The sequence below is a fragment of the Gorilla gorilla genome, chromosome 4 (genome assembly GCF_029281585.2).
Source record: "Gorilla gorilla gorilla isolate KB3781 chromosome 4, NHGRI_mGorGor1-v2.1_pri, whole genome shotgun sequence".
NCBI classification, from domain to species: domain Eukaryota; kingdom Metazoa; phylum Chordata; class Mammalia; order Primates; family Hominidae; genus Gorilla; species Gorilla gorilla.
The window spans coordinates 41,775,460-41,790,009 of NC_073228.2; positions in this window are offsets into that span (position 1 = coordinate 41,775,460).

The following is a 14,550-nucleotide window of genomic DNA, read 5'->3' on the forward strand; positions in this document are numbered from 1 at the left end:
GAGGCTGAGGCAGGAGAATCACTTGAACCCAGGAGGTGGAGGTTGCAGTGAGCTGAGATCATGCCATTGCACTCCAGCCTGGTGACATAGCGGGACTCTGTCTCAAAAAAGAAAAAATTACATCAGAAACTATGCAGAGATTTTACCTGCCACCTGAGCTGACTCTCAGGTGCTAAATGTATAGTTTCAAGACAATGAAGGTCAAAGGAGAAGTACACTGGGCATTCAGGCCCAAGAAGGGAGGCAGTGGCTGCAGACTGAGCTGTCCTGAGAGTCAGACTTGGGCTGGGGGCTGAATGTTTATTTTGCATTCTATGCTCACATCCCTGTGGGGGTCTCACCTCATTTTCCATACATGGAAAGAGATTCAGTGAGGCTGGCACAGTGACCACTGTCACTCAGCTTGTTGAGTGGCAGAGCTGGGACTCTAAGCCTGAATTCTTTCCCCTGCCCTTCTCCCTCCCCTGGGAGAAAATTTTCATTTTCTGACCCAGCTGCCCTACTCCTATTTACATTGAGATGGGTTTGTTTTTGTTTTTCTTGAGATTAAACTCAGAGTAGTTGAAAATGGCCTGAGACCACAGTGGTCAATAGTTTCCAGGACAGTTGTCCACAGACGACGGGTTTATGCTAAACCATATTAAAGGTGGAGGAAAACTGGAAACTTGAAATTCATTGAGGCCAAGATAAACTGATTCAAGTCCTGTTTGTCTTCTTTAATTTACTTGTTTTTGGACAGGGTTTCACTCTGTTGCCCAGGCTGGAGTGCAGTGGTGTGATCTTGGCTCACTGCAACCTCTGCCTTCTAGGTTCAAGCAATCCTCCCACCTCAGCCTCTTGAGTAGCTGGGACTACAGGTGCACGCCACCATACTGGCTAATTTTTCTGTTTTTTGTAGAGTTGACGTTTCACTATGTTGCCCAAGCTGGTCTTGAACTCCTGGGCTCAAGCAATCCATTCACCTCAGCCTCCCAAAGTGCTGGGATTACAGGTGTGAGCCACCGCACCAGGCCCTGTTTGACTTCTTACAATTTACTCCACTCCAGCCACACTGGCTTCCACATTCTTCCAACATACCAGACAAGCTGCTGCCTCTGGCTTCCATACCTGCTGTTGCTCTGCCTAGATGCGTTTCCTCCATATCTTCAAGGCTCACTTCATCTGCTGCCTTCAAGTCTACTCTCAGACAACTTTTCAAGGGGACTACCCTGACCTCCTGTTTACAACTGTATCCACTCTGCCTGCTACTCTTTTTGTTTCTTTTAAATTTTCACAAGGGCACTGTAATATATTTCCCGCACCTCTGATCTCCCTCGTTTTCCCCCATTTTTTTCTGTGGCACTCATCACCTTCTGACATACTATATACTTTGTTTATTATGCTTGTTAATTTATTTCTATGTTTACTATATTGTTTCGTTTTGTTTTGAGACAGAAGTCTCACTCTGTCATCCAGGCTGGAATGCAGTGGCATGATCTCGGCTCACTGCAACCTCTACCTCCCAGGTTCAAGTGATCGTACCACCTCAGCCTCCCAAGTAGCTGGGACCACAGACGCACCCCACCATGCCCGGTTACTTTTTTGTATTTTTGGTAGAGACAGGGTTTTGCCAGGTTGCCCAGGCTGGCCTCAAACTCCTGAACTCAAGCAATCTGCCTACCTTAGCCTCCCAAAGTGTGGGATTACTGGCTTCTACTATATTGTTATTGTTATTATATTTGTTGTCTTGAATGCAGGCTCTGTGAAGACAGTATTTTTTTCTGTTTTATTCACTGTTGTATCCACAGAGCCTAAAACAGTGCCACATACTAGGAACTCAATAATAAATGAATGAATGAATGGATACATGAGTTAACTTGACGGTTACATGTCAAAATATGCAGGACCTATGACAGCAATATTACCCCATGGATAAATAAAATACACGTGGAATTCATATGTGAACATACAGCTGACATGTGGGGGACATGTGGCAGGCACTGGACGGAAACACAGCAGAGCTTTGAGGGGAACATGTAATGGCACATGTAGACACACACAGACTAAGTGACAGGATGTCCCAGACATGCCATGGGAATGTGAAGGCACAAGGTGAGTCCGCTGACAGATACATGATGGACCCAGGCAGGACAGGTGGCAGGCACATGGAAAGACAGGCTCGTCACAACTCCTTAGGAATGCTTAGACTTCCAGGGCCCTCTGCATTATAATGCAGAGGTCTGGTTGCACAAACCAATGCCTCTCCCAGACAAATCACTTTTGCTTTCCTTAGTTAGTCTAGCTTAGAATGTGTCCATTTTGTTTACTGTTTCAAACACGCAACTTGGCCAGGCCCCGGTGGCTCACGCCTGTAATCCCAGCACTTTGAGAGGCCAAGGTGGGCAGATCACTTGAGGTCAGGAGTTTGAGACCAGCCTGGCCAGCATGGCGACACCTTGTCTCTACTAAAAATACAAAAATTAGCCGGACATAGTGACAGGTGCCTGTAATCCCAGCTACTTAGGAGGCTGAGGCAGGAAAATCCCTTGAACCCAGAAGGCGGAGGTTGCCGTGAGCTGAAATTGTACCACTGCACTCTTTTTTTTGAGACTCTGTCACAGAAAACAAAACCAACTCAGTTTCGTTGATCTTTTCTAGTCTTTATTTCTGCTCTGATCTTCATTATTTACTTCCTTCTGCTTCCGTTTGTTTCTGTTTTTTTCTTTTCTTTTTTTTGAGAGGGAGTCTCGTGCTCTGTAGCCAGGGCTGGAGTGTAGTGGTATGATTGCAGGCGCGAGCCACTGTGCCTGGCCTGTTTTTCATTTTCTAGTTTTCTAGTTTCTTGAAGCGTGATGTTACAATGTTTATTTGTGATCCTTCTTCTTTTGTGATAGAGGCATTTATAGCTATAAACTTCTCTCTTAGAACTGCTTTTGCCGCATCCCATAAGTTTTAGTATCTTGTGGGTCCATTTCATTTGTCTCAAGATATTTTTGCATTTCTTCTTTAACCCATTGGTGGTTCAGGATCATGTTGTATAATTTCCATATATTTGTGAATTTCCTGAAATTTCTCTCGTTATTGATTTCTAGCTTCATACCATTGTGGTTGAGAAGATACTTGATATGATATTAATCTTAAATTTGATAAGACATGTCATGTGCCTAACGTGTAATCTATCCTGGAGAATGTTCTATGTGCTCTTGAGAAGAATGTGCATTCTGCTGCTGTCGGATGGAATGTTCTGTATTTGTCTGTTAGGTCTGTTTGGTCTAAGGTGTAGTTTCAGTCTAACGTTTTCTTATTGGTTATCTGCCTGGACCATCCATCTGTCTGTTGCTGAAAGTGAGGTGTTAAAGCCCTTTGCTATTATTGTATTAGTCTATCCCTCCCTTAAGATCTATTAATATTTGCTTTGTATATCTAGGTGATGTGATGTTGGGTGCATACAATTTACAATTGTTATAGCCTCTTGATGAATTGACTCTTATCATTATATAATGACCTTCTTGTCACCTTTTACCATTTTTGACTTAAAATCGATTTCATCTGTTATAAGTCTAGCTATTCCTGCCCTCTTTTGGCTTTTATTTGCATGGAATATCTTTTCTATCCCTTAACTTTCAGTCTATGTGTCTCCTTAAAGGTGGAGCAAGTCTCTTGTAGGCAGCATGTAATTGCGTCTTTTTTACTCCTTCAGCCTTGCTTTCCTTGAAAAAAAAAAAAAAGTGGATTTCCTCCTCATAATATTCTTATGCCTGGAGCCTCTCCCCAGATTACAAGAATACTTAATTTTTAAAATTTTTATTTATTTATTTTGCCCTGGACTCCTTTGGCAAGCTGGTGAAACCTATGGACCCCTTCTGAGAATAATGCCTAAACACATTTTTATTTATTTATTTTGGAGACAGAGTCTCGCTTTATCCCCAGGTTGGAGTGCAGTGGCACAATCTTGGCTCACTGCAAACTCCCCCTCCCGGGTTCGAGCGATTCTCATGCTTCAGCCTCCAGAGTAGCTGGGGTTACAGGTGCCCGCCACCACACCGAGCTAATTTTTGTATTTTTAGTAGAGACTGGGTTTCGCCATGTTGGCCAGGCTGGTCTCTAACTCCTGACCTCAACCAATCTGCCCTCCTTGGCCTCCCAAAGTGCTGGGATTACAGGTGTGAGCCACCGCACCCAGCCGAGTTTGGAGTGTGAATAATATTTTAAGACACTTGCAACGATTATAAGGTGACAAAAAAAATCTGTGGTTTTGCTGGGTATAGTGATTTGCACCTATAATCCCAGCTACTCAAGAGGCTGAAGTGGGAGGATCACTTGAGCCCAGGAGTTTGAGGCGGCAGTGAGCTATGATCACACCGCCATACTCCAGCCTGAGTGACAGAGCAAAACCTCATCTCTAATAAATAATAACATAAACAATTGTTTAAAGTATCTGTGGTTTCTATGTGATAAATCCACAGGCACTGCTAACATTGCTGTGGCTTGTTGCTTACCCTCATACTGAAGGAAATGATAAATTTCAGTTAGAGGTTTGTGAAAATCAAGATGTAATGTTTTTTCCATTTCAGTTCATAGCTCCCTGAATTCTATCCAGGAAGCTATTGGGGCCCACGGACCTCACATTTAGACTGTGCCCTCAAGCTACACTCTAGAACTGCAGGGAGGGTTATGAAAATAGTGTGTGCTGGCTACAGGAATTCAGCATTTTTTGTTTTTTTTTTTCTCAAGAGATGAGGTCTCCTTCCCTCACCCAGGCTGGAATGCAGTGCAATGCTCAAATGCTCCTCCTGACTCAGTCTCCCAAATAGCTAGGAGTAGAGGGTCTCACTATGTTCCCCAGGCTGGTCTCAAACCCCTGGCCTCAAGTGATTCTCTCACCTCAGCCTCCCAAAGTGTTGGGATTATAGATGTGAACCACCATGCCCAGGCCAGCAATTAAGCTTTAAGACTCTTTTCCGTCAAAGGTGTAAGTTTTTTTTGGTTTTTTTGAGACAGGGTCTTGCTCTGTCCCCCAGGCTGGAGTGCACTGCCACAATCTTGGCTCACTGCAACCTCCACCTCCCAGGTTCAAGCGATCCTCCCACCTCAGCCTCCCTAGTAGCTGGGACTACAGGTGTGCGCCACCACACTTGTCTAATTCTTTTTTTTTTTTTTAATTTTTGGTAGAGACGGGATTTCACCATGTTGCCCAGGCTAGCCTCGAACTCGTGGGCCCAAGTGATCCTCCCGCCTCAGCCTCCCAAAGTGCTGGGATTACAGATGTGAACCACCACTCCCGGCCAAAGGTGTAAAATGTTGAAATCTTAGTAAAGCTCCCAGGGAAGTTGAGCTGGAGTCCTCCATGAGCCCTGTGCATCCTTTGTAGAGGGCCTGGTGGAACAGGAACCAAATGGGAGCTAAAAAAGAGGGACACTGTGTAAAGGAATGGTGGTGGGTCACTGGGTTTGTGTCCAGAGGGTTCAACCTCCTGGGAGGAGGCACTGGCTCAGGCTGTCTCTGAGGAAGCTGTTTGGAGCAGCTAATTGTCAGAGGGGCTGCTAGGAATTCTTAGGATTACCTGGGTGCGGTGGCTCATGCCTGTAATTCCAGCACTTTGGGAGGCTGAGGCGGAAGGATCACTGGAGCCCAGGAGTTCAGGACCACCCTGGGCAACAGAGCAAGACACTGTCTCTACAAAAAACAAAAAACAAAACCAAACAAACAGAAAACTAGCCAGGAATGGTGGCGTGTGCCTGTAGTTCTAGCTAATTGGGAGGCTGAGGCGGGAGGATTTCTTGAGCTCAGGAGGTCAAGGCTGCAGTAAGCCATGATTGCACCACTGCACTCCAGACTGAGCGACAAAGCAAGACCCTGCCAAAAAAAAAAAAAAGAGAAAAAAAAATTCGTGAAATTAAACCCCTCTAGTTCTCATGGCTTATTCCTAGGATTTTAAAGACTCCCCAGGGCTTGTCCTGTAACTGAGACTCTGAGAAGCTACTCTGAAGAACTCTGATGCTTTCCAGGTAAAAAAGTCAAGGAAGGGATCCATTTCAATGTGAGTGGTACATATAAGGAAAATAGATTTGGCAACAGTACATCCTGGATTTTCTAGGATATGAGAACTACAGTAATTATATGTATGAATCAGGTTCATGTTTTGGAGATGGGGGAATATTTCTCACTATTTAATAACTTTTGCTGGGGTTTGTGAATTGCAATTGTTGGTCCAGAATCAAACAGAATTGCTTTTAGAGAGCCAATTACTCTTTGGGTTAGAAAAAGCATCTTGATAAACGTGTTTGTTCATGGAGGGCCAGACCTCCTAAAAATGGAAAGTCTTAGATAAAAAGCATTAAACTGCTCTTCAGAGTGGGCTGCAGGCTGTTTGGCGTTGTTTTGGGGACATAAGGAGAGGAAGGGAACCCTAGCCACAGGCAGAGCCAGGGAAGCATCAGGTGAGGATACCTGAGCGGGGTCAGGGATAAGCAGCACACACCACGTATATGTTTTGAGATGTTACCTTCTCAGCAGGTTCTGCAGAGGATGGGGTTTGAAGCTGCCTAGAAGCTGCCCTCTGCCCCAGGATCCTTAATGAAATACCATTTGGCTGTGGAGGTTCAGGGGACACTAGAGGCCAATGGGCTGGATGATGTCAGCGATTGTGGCTCTCTGGGCTCCCCCAGGAGGGTTCCTGGGAGTGGGGGCCAAAAGCTTCTGCCTGTCCTGGATGACGATCTGGCAAGTCTTAGGTAGCTCAAAGCGAGGCTCACCAAGCCACTTGCCCCTCACCCACTTCTTCCTGAAACCCCAGCGTAAGTGCCTCATGGGGTTGTAAAACCTGCCTCCAGCAAGCCACTGGGAACTAACAAACACTGTGGTTCTGGGGACAAGTTCTTGGCTGGCTCCAGGCACCGTCTTGCTACACATTTCCAGGATGTTGAGTCATCTGTTTGGCAGGGACCAGTCTGATTCAGGCTCACTCTGTTAGCCTCATATATTACGTGGCCCAGGAGGAACTAAAACTCCTGAAAACCTGCCAGGGCCCATCACACCCCTCTCTGTTACCCTGAAACTTCAGGAAAAGTCAGATCCACACAGCAGCTTGATTAGCAGTGCTTGTCGGGGGTGGGCGGAGCAGGAAGAATGCTGTGTCTAGGCTGGGGTGGGGGGATAGGAGGAGAATGTCAGCTGTAGGAGCCAAGGGGACTGGCAAGGAGCTGTGCAACCACGCAGGAAAAGCATCTGGATCCTCCCTTGAGCTACCCAACTTTATATTAAAGGTAAGGGTGACCTCGGAAGGCTGGGAGTTTTGGGGATTCACAGGCGGCCAACACTGGAGTGGGTCTCTGATCTCTTTTTCGTCTCGGTTAGGAGGATATTTGTTGGCTCAGTTTAACCTGAATCCTGCATGAGAGTTTTGCAAAGAGATGAAGACCTCCTTTGATCCTGTCTTCCTTGTGTGAGAGCTCAGCCACAAATAGAGTGTAGGGTCCTTTCAGTTTTCACCTCTAACAACTCTGACTTTGTTCTCTCCGTTCTCAGCTTCCTGCGCCAATCCCCCAGGTCCCAGATCTCCAGTTTTATTTCAGGGGTCTTCTATTTTTATCCTTTCCCCTTTGTTTTGTGGATAAGAGGAGGTTCAGGTGCATTTCCCTCCAACTGAGGACTTTGGAAATCTTGGCAGGCTTTGGAAATGTCACATGGCGTGGCAGGAGGAGCGGCTATGCAAAAACAAATGAGTGTTCCCATCAAGATGTTTGCAATTTAATTCTAGCCTAGCTACTCACTGACCTCAGCCTTAGGGATGTCATGGACTTTCTCAGGATCCATTTCTTCATCTGTAAAGTGAGGGAGTTGGTCTATAGGCTACTTTAGGCTCTTTGGATTGCAAGTGATGATAAACCAACTCAAACTAGCTTGAGCAAAATAAGAGATGTCACTGGGTGCTGTGGCTCACACCTGTAATCCCAGCACTTTGGGAGGGTGAGGAAGGAGGATTGCTTGAGCCCAGGAGTTCTAGGCCAGTCAGCAACATAGTGAGACCTCATCTCCACAAAAAATTTTAAAAATTAGCCAGGCTTGATGGCATGTGTCTGTCATCCCAGCTACTGGGGAGGCTGAGGCTGAGGCAGGAGGTTCACTTGAGCCTGGGAGGTCGAGGCTGCAGTGAGCTGTGTTCACACCACTGCACTCCAGCCTGGGTGACAGAGAAAGACCTTGTCTGAAACAATGAAAACTAAGACAAAACAAAACAAAACAAAACAACACCCCCCAGCCCAAATGAGAGATGTGTTAGCTTTTTGGTTGCCAAGGAAGGGAGGAGTAGCTAGGCCATAGTAAGGCAGCTGGATTTCAGAAACAAACAGAAACAGGCATCGCAAAGTTAACAGAACTTTCTCTCTGTCTCCTGTCTTTACTTTCCTTTGAATGTTGGCTTCATTCCTTCTCACTCAACCAGGTTTTTTCACATAAGGGGCTAACATGGCCACCAGTGGCCCCATCTCCATCTCACACTTTTACTACCTGAGCAATCTAGGATTGGACAGATTCCCTGAGCTCCAAATAGAAAATTCTCAGGGAAGGGCTCTGATTGGCCCAGATTGGATCAGTGCCCACCCCTGAACCAGTCAACCGTAGCCAGAGAAGTAGAATCACATTGTGTGAAATGGAAATGGCTGCCCCCAGTTCCACAGTCATTATGTGAATGAGGGTGGGGGTGGGGGCAGATGGAGACAATTCCAAGAGAAGCCAGATGGCTGGGCATGTGGCAAAAATGTGTGCAGCATAACCTGTTCTGAATCTAATTGTTGATGAAAGTTCTGCTATTGCTGTGTCAAAACACAAAATTGTCTTCTTGAGCCTCCAAAGTGATCACAGCTCACTGCAGTCTCGACCTCCGAGGCTCAAGTGATCCTCCTGCCTCAGCTTCCCAAGTAGCTGGGGCTACAGGTGTGTGCCACCATGCCTGGCTAACTTTTGTATTTTTAGTACAGATGGGGTTTCACCATGTTGGCCAGGCTGGTCTCGAAATCCTGGCCTCAGGTAATCTGCCTGCCTCAACCTCCCAAAGAGCTGGGATTACAGGCGTGAGCCACTGCACCCAGCCCATAAACAGTGCTTTTTATTGGGTACTAGAAGCATATGAATAGCAGAGCATAAACCTAAATTTGATCTAATGACCTTTGACAGTGTTAAAAGCTCTGGAACCTGGAGGCAGGAAACCAGTTTTTCATACTTTTTATTTTGAAATTATTATAGATTCACAGGAAGTTGCAAAGATAGTACAAAGAGGTCCCAATTTTCTTTGCCAAATTTCTCTCAATTTTTTTTTCCAGACAGGTCCTTGCTCTGTTGCCCAGGCTGCTGTGCAGTGGCATGACCATAGTTCACTGCAACCTCAAACTCCTGAGCTTCAGCGATCCTCCCACCTCAGCCTCCCAAGTAGTCCCATAGTCCCAGCCCCTGAGCTGGGACTACAGGTATGTGCCACCATGCCTGGCTAATTTTTTATAGAGACAGGGTTTCACTATATTGCGCAGACTTGTCTTGAACTCCTGGGCTCAAGCAACCCTCCTGCTTCGGCCTCCCAAAGCACTGGGATTACAGGCATGAGGCACCTGACCTCCAAGGGTTACAGGGCTACATCTCTTCTTTTTTTTTTTGAGATGGAGTTTCATTCTTGTCCCCGAGGCTAGAATGCAGTGGTGTGATCTCAGCTCACTGCAAACTCCACCTCCTGGGTTTCAGCAATTCTCTTGCTTCACCCTCTGGAGTAGCTGGCACAGGTGCGCGCCACCACTCCTGGCTAATTTTTGTATTTTTAGTAGAGACGGGGTCTCACTATGTTGGCCAGGCTGGTCTCAAACTCCTGACCTCAGGTGATCTGCCCACCTCAGCCTCCGAAAGTGCTGGGATTACAGGGGTAAGCCACCGTGCCAGGTCCTCCAAGGGTTACATCTTATGTAAAGTATCAAAGCCAGGAAACTGATGTGGGTATAACGTGTGTGCCTAATTCTGTGTTGTTTTATCACATGCAAATTTGTGTAACTACTACCTCTTCAAGTAAAATGCAGAACTGCTCCCTCACCAAACAGATCTCTCTGGTGAGACCTCTGTGTAGCCACACCCACTCTCTCCCCATCAACAACTAATGTGTCTCCATCGCTATCATTTTGAGGAGGCTGAGTTTTAAATCAACTTCTGACCCTCTCAGCAGTGTGACCTTGGATAAGTCACTTGTCCTTTTCTGGATGTTGATCTTCTCAGCTAAAGTAAGACAAGGTTGGCTCACATCAACATTCCTCTTGAATTTCCACCGGCTGATATGATCTGAAAATGCTACAGAGATTATGAGAAAGAAAATGGGGTTTTATGGTGAAATAAACTAGGGAAATGATGCTTTACATAAATACATAATGCTTCTTTACCGTGAATTCCCAGCCCTTTAATACACTAAGGTGAACTGTGAATCTTCTAGTGTGGGAGGTATATGCAGCATTTTCCAAATTTATCTGAACACAGAATGCTCCCCCCACCCTTAAAAAAATCCTCTAGAAAAAAAAAATCACTTGGAACTAGTTTTTCAGAGAATATGCTTAGAGATATGCTTTTTCAGGTGACCTCTGAGGTCCTCCTGCCTCAGGGATCCCACCCAGATTAAATGCCTAGAAATACATCCTCCCTCGTGGGTTAAATTATGTATCTTCAGCCAAAACCTAGGAGTGTGACCTTATTTGAAATAAGGGTCTTTTCAAGTGTAATTAAGATAAGGATCTTGAGATGAGATCATTCTAGTTTAGGGTGAAGTCTAAATCCAACGAAGAGTGTTCTTATCAGAGACAGAAAAGGGGGACACGCATAGACACAGAAGAAGATGATAGGCTAGGCATGATGGCTTGCACCTGTAATCCCAGTGCTTCGAGAGGCTGAGGCAGGAGGATTGCTCAAGCCCAGGAGTTCCAGGCTGCAGTGAGCTATAATCACCCCACTGTACTCCAGCCTGGGTGACAGAGCGAGACCCTGTCTCTGAAAAAAGAAAGAAGGAAGGAAGGAAAGAAAAAGAAAGAAAGAGAAAGAAAGACAAAGAAAGAAAAAAAGAAAGAAAGAAAGAAAGAAAAAAGAAAAGAAAAGAGAGAGAGAAAGAGAGAAAGGGAGAGAGGAAGAAAGGGAAGGGAGGGAGGGGAAGGAAGGAAGGAAGGGAGGGAGGGAGGGAGGGAGGGAATGCTCTGTGCTGTAGAGGCAGAGTCTGGAGGGCAGCCATAAGCTGAGGGCCACCCAGGGTTGCCAGCAGCCGCCAGAAGACAGGCAAGGGCAACCTTAGCCATGCTTGGATTTCAGACTTCTGGCCTCCAGAACTGAGAGATAATAAATTTCTGTTCTTTTAAGCCACCCACTCTGTGGTTCTTTGCTACGGCAGCCTGAGGAAACACGTAACCCTCTTTTCAGACTCTTGGGGTATTTTATTTTTATTTATTTTTTGTAGAGATGGGGTTTCACTTTGTTGCCTAGGCTAGTCTCGAACTTCTGGGCTCAAGCTACCCTCCCGCCTAGACCTCCCAAAGTGCTGGGATTACAGGCCTGAGCCACCGCGCCCCGACAAGGAGTTTTTATTTTTTAAAACAGCAGTGGCTGTTCACAAGTGCAGTCATGGTGTACTGCAACCTTGAACTCCTGGGCTCACTTGATCCTCCCGCTTCATCCTGCGGAGCAGCTGGGACTACAGGTACATGCCACCGAACCCTGCAGAATCTTAGGGGGTTTTGAAGGAAGGAAGGGTCTCGTTTAAGTTTCTCCAGCCCCCAAGCTCCTTCCCTCCTCAGGCCTTTGCATATGCTGACCCCTCTGGGAACCTGAATGGTGAAAATACAGCAGCCCTGTGAAGATTGGGAGGAGGGCATTGGGAGGGAGGGAAGTTCCAAGCAGAAAAGCCACCAAAGGCCCTGGGCCAGGCCAAGATTTGGGATAGTCAAGTCCCAGAGAGAAGGCAACTGTGGCTGCCATGCAGTGAGAAGGGAGGAGAAGTAGGAGAAGACGCTTGAGGGCAAGGGAGGGGCCACACACTGCCTAAGTCCTGCCAGCTACGGTCAGGGGTTTGAAGTTTATTCCAATGGGCAACTTTTTTTTAAAATTTTTTTTGAATAGGGTCTCGCTCTGTCACCCAGGCTGGAGTACAGTGGTGCGATCACAGCTCACTGCAGCTTCAACCTCTTGATCTCTTAAGCAATCGTCCCACCTCAGTCTCCTCCTGCCCCACCTCTGCACTACCCCGCCCTGCCATCGGATAGCTGGGACCACAGACTCACACCACCATGAGTGAAGCCAAAAAATACAAAAATACTTTTTGTATTTTTTTGTAGAGGCAGAGGTCTCTCTATGTTGCCCAGGCTGGTCTCGAACTCCTGGGCTCAAGCCATCCTCTCTCCCACCTTGGCCTCCCGAAGTGCTGGTATTACAGGAGTGAGCCATGGCGCCCAGCCCATTGGAGGATTTTTTTTTTTTTTTTTTGAGACGGAGTCTCACTGTGTCACCCAGGCTGGAGTGCAGCGGCACGATCTCAGCTCACTGCAACCTCCGCCTCATTGGAGGATTTTAAGCACGGGAATAACAAGTCTTGTTTGCGCTTTAGAAAGATCTCCCTAAGTGCAGTCTGTGGGATAAACTGCAGGGGGCGAGATGGAGACAAGCCTGGAGGCAGAAATCAGGTAGTTCATTAGGATAGGATGGGCTAGGGATGAAGGTGGCTTGGTCGAGGGCTGTAACTGTGAAATGGTAATAAGTGGGCCTAGGTCTATTTTGCAGGCAGCGCTGCCAGGATGATGGGGTGAGGGAAAAAGAAATCACAATAATTTCTTAGTGTTTTAGCCTACACAGCTGGGCGAATGGGGAGCGCCATCTATTTATGATAGGACACCTTGGGAAGGACTGGATTTGAGGGGGTGGTGGAGGGAAATTCGAGCCTGCTTTTGGCTGGGAGATGCTCATTAGGCATCCAAGAGGAGGCGTGAGGTAGTTAAATATGTGAATCTGAGTCCCAGGGAGAAGTCTCGGCGGGAGATTAAGTCTTGAGATTCATTAGACCAGAGATGGTCTGTGAAGCCGCAGATCAGGATGACAGCCACTATGGGAATGAACAAAGATGAAGACCGGAGACCCCAAGACAGACCTCCGGGGCAGCCATCACTGAGAGAGGGCGGAGGAGGAGGGGGAAGTGAAGGCTCCTGAGGAGAAGGCCGTGTGGAGGAGGGAAACCAGGGGAAGGTGGAGTCGGAGACATTGGAAGAACAGGTAAGGAGGCCGTGGCCAAGCGTGTCAAATGCCACTGAGAGATAGGCAGGGGAAGGGACCTTTGGACTTGGTGACATGTAGGTCACTGATGATCTGGACTAGAGTCATCTCCTGTAACGGTGGGGACAAACGGCTGCTTGGAGCAGCACAGAATGAAAGTGGGGAGGGGGGAGGTGGAACAGCAGATGCCAGAGGGGCTGGGGGCCTCCAGGGAGAGTTTCTTAAGGAGGAAGGGCGGGCATGTTATAAGCGGATGATAATGATCCGTGAAGGGGGAGAAAGCCTCTGCAGAGACAACTGCAGGGCCCGGCCCTAAGGAGCAGGAGGGCTGGGGCCCAGTGCAGGCTGGAGGAGCACGATGCGGCTTCCACTGTGCTCTGGCGGGGGAAGGGGGCACGCGTGGATACTGGGTGGCAGGTGTGGGGCATGGAGGTGAGGTGTGCTGGTGTGGGTGCATCCATTCTTTCTCTGAAGCATGTGGTGGCATTGCCAGCTGAAATTGAGGTTGGGGGTGTGGGAGATTTGAAATGAGTCATTTCAAGAGCGGGGAAGTGAAGCTGTGAAAGCACATTGGAGGAACCGAGGGCCTGCGCGAAACGTGTGCTTTTGATTTGGAAATGAGTCTAGTCACACAGGGGTGCTGGTTCTTGAGGCATAGTTGGATCCAACTGGAGTTTGGAGTTTGGAGTTTCTCTGGGTGAGCACAGTGAATGGGGAAAAGGGGTAAAGGATGCAGGGTAGTGACTGTAAGGATGGTTTAAGGACATGGTGATGGCGCTGCCAACAGGCAAAGACTGCTGGCTCAGAGGGTTGGGTGGGCTCAGAGAATTGCTGGCATGGTGTGGTGGTGACACAGGACCTACCTGAGCTGGAAGTACAGGAGGTGATGTTCAGAGTGGGAGGCTCGAGGTGATCAGAGCTGACAAGATAAGGTATGTCCACTTGAGACTGTGGCCAAGGTAGAGTGGAGGAAAGCCTGTTGGTGTTAAGGAGCTTCTCTGAATATTCTTACTTGGCCCTTCCCAACTTTGTTTTTTTTTTTTGTTTGTTTATTTGTTTTGAGACGGAGTCTCGCTCTGTCACTCAGGCTGGAGTACAGTGGCGTGATCTCAGCTCACTGCAACCTCCGCCACCCAGGTTCAAGCGATTCTCGTGCCTTACCCTCCCAAGTAGCTGGGATTACAGGTGCCCACCACCACGCCCAGCTAATTTTTGTGCTTTTAGTAGACAGGGTTTCACCATGTTGGCCAGGCTGGTCTCGAATTCCTGACCTCAAGTGATTTACCCACCTCAGCCTCCCAA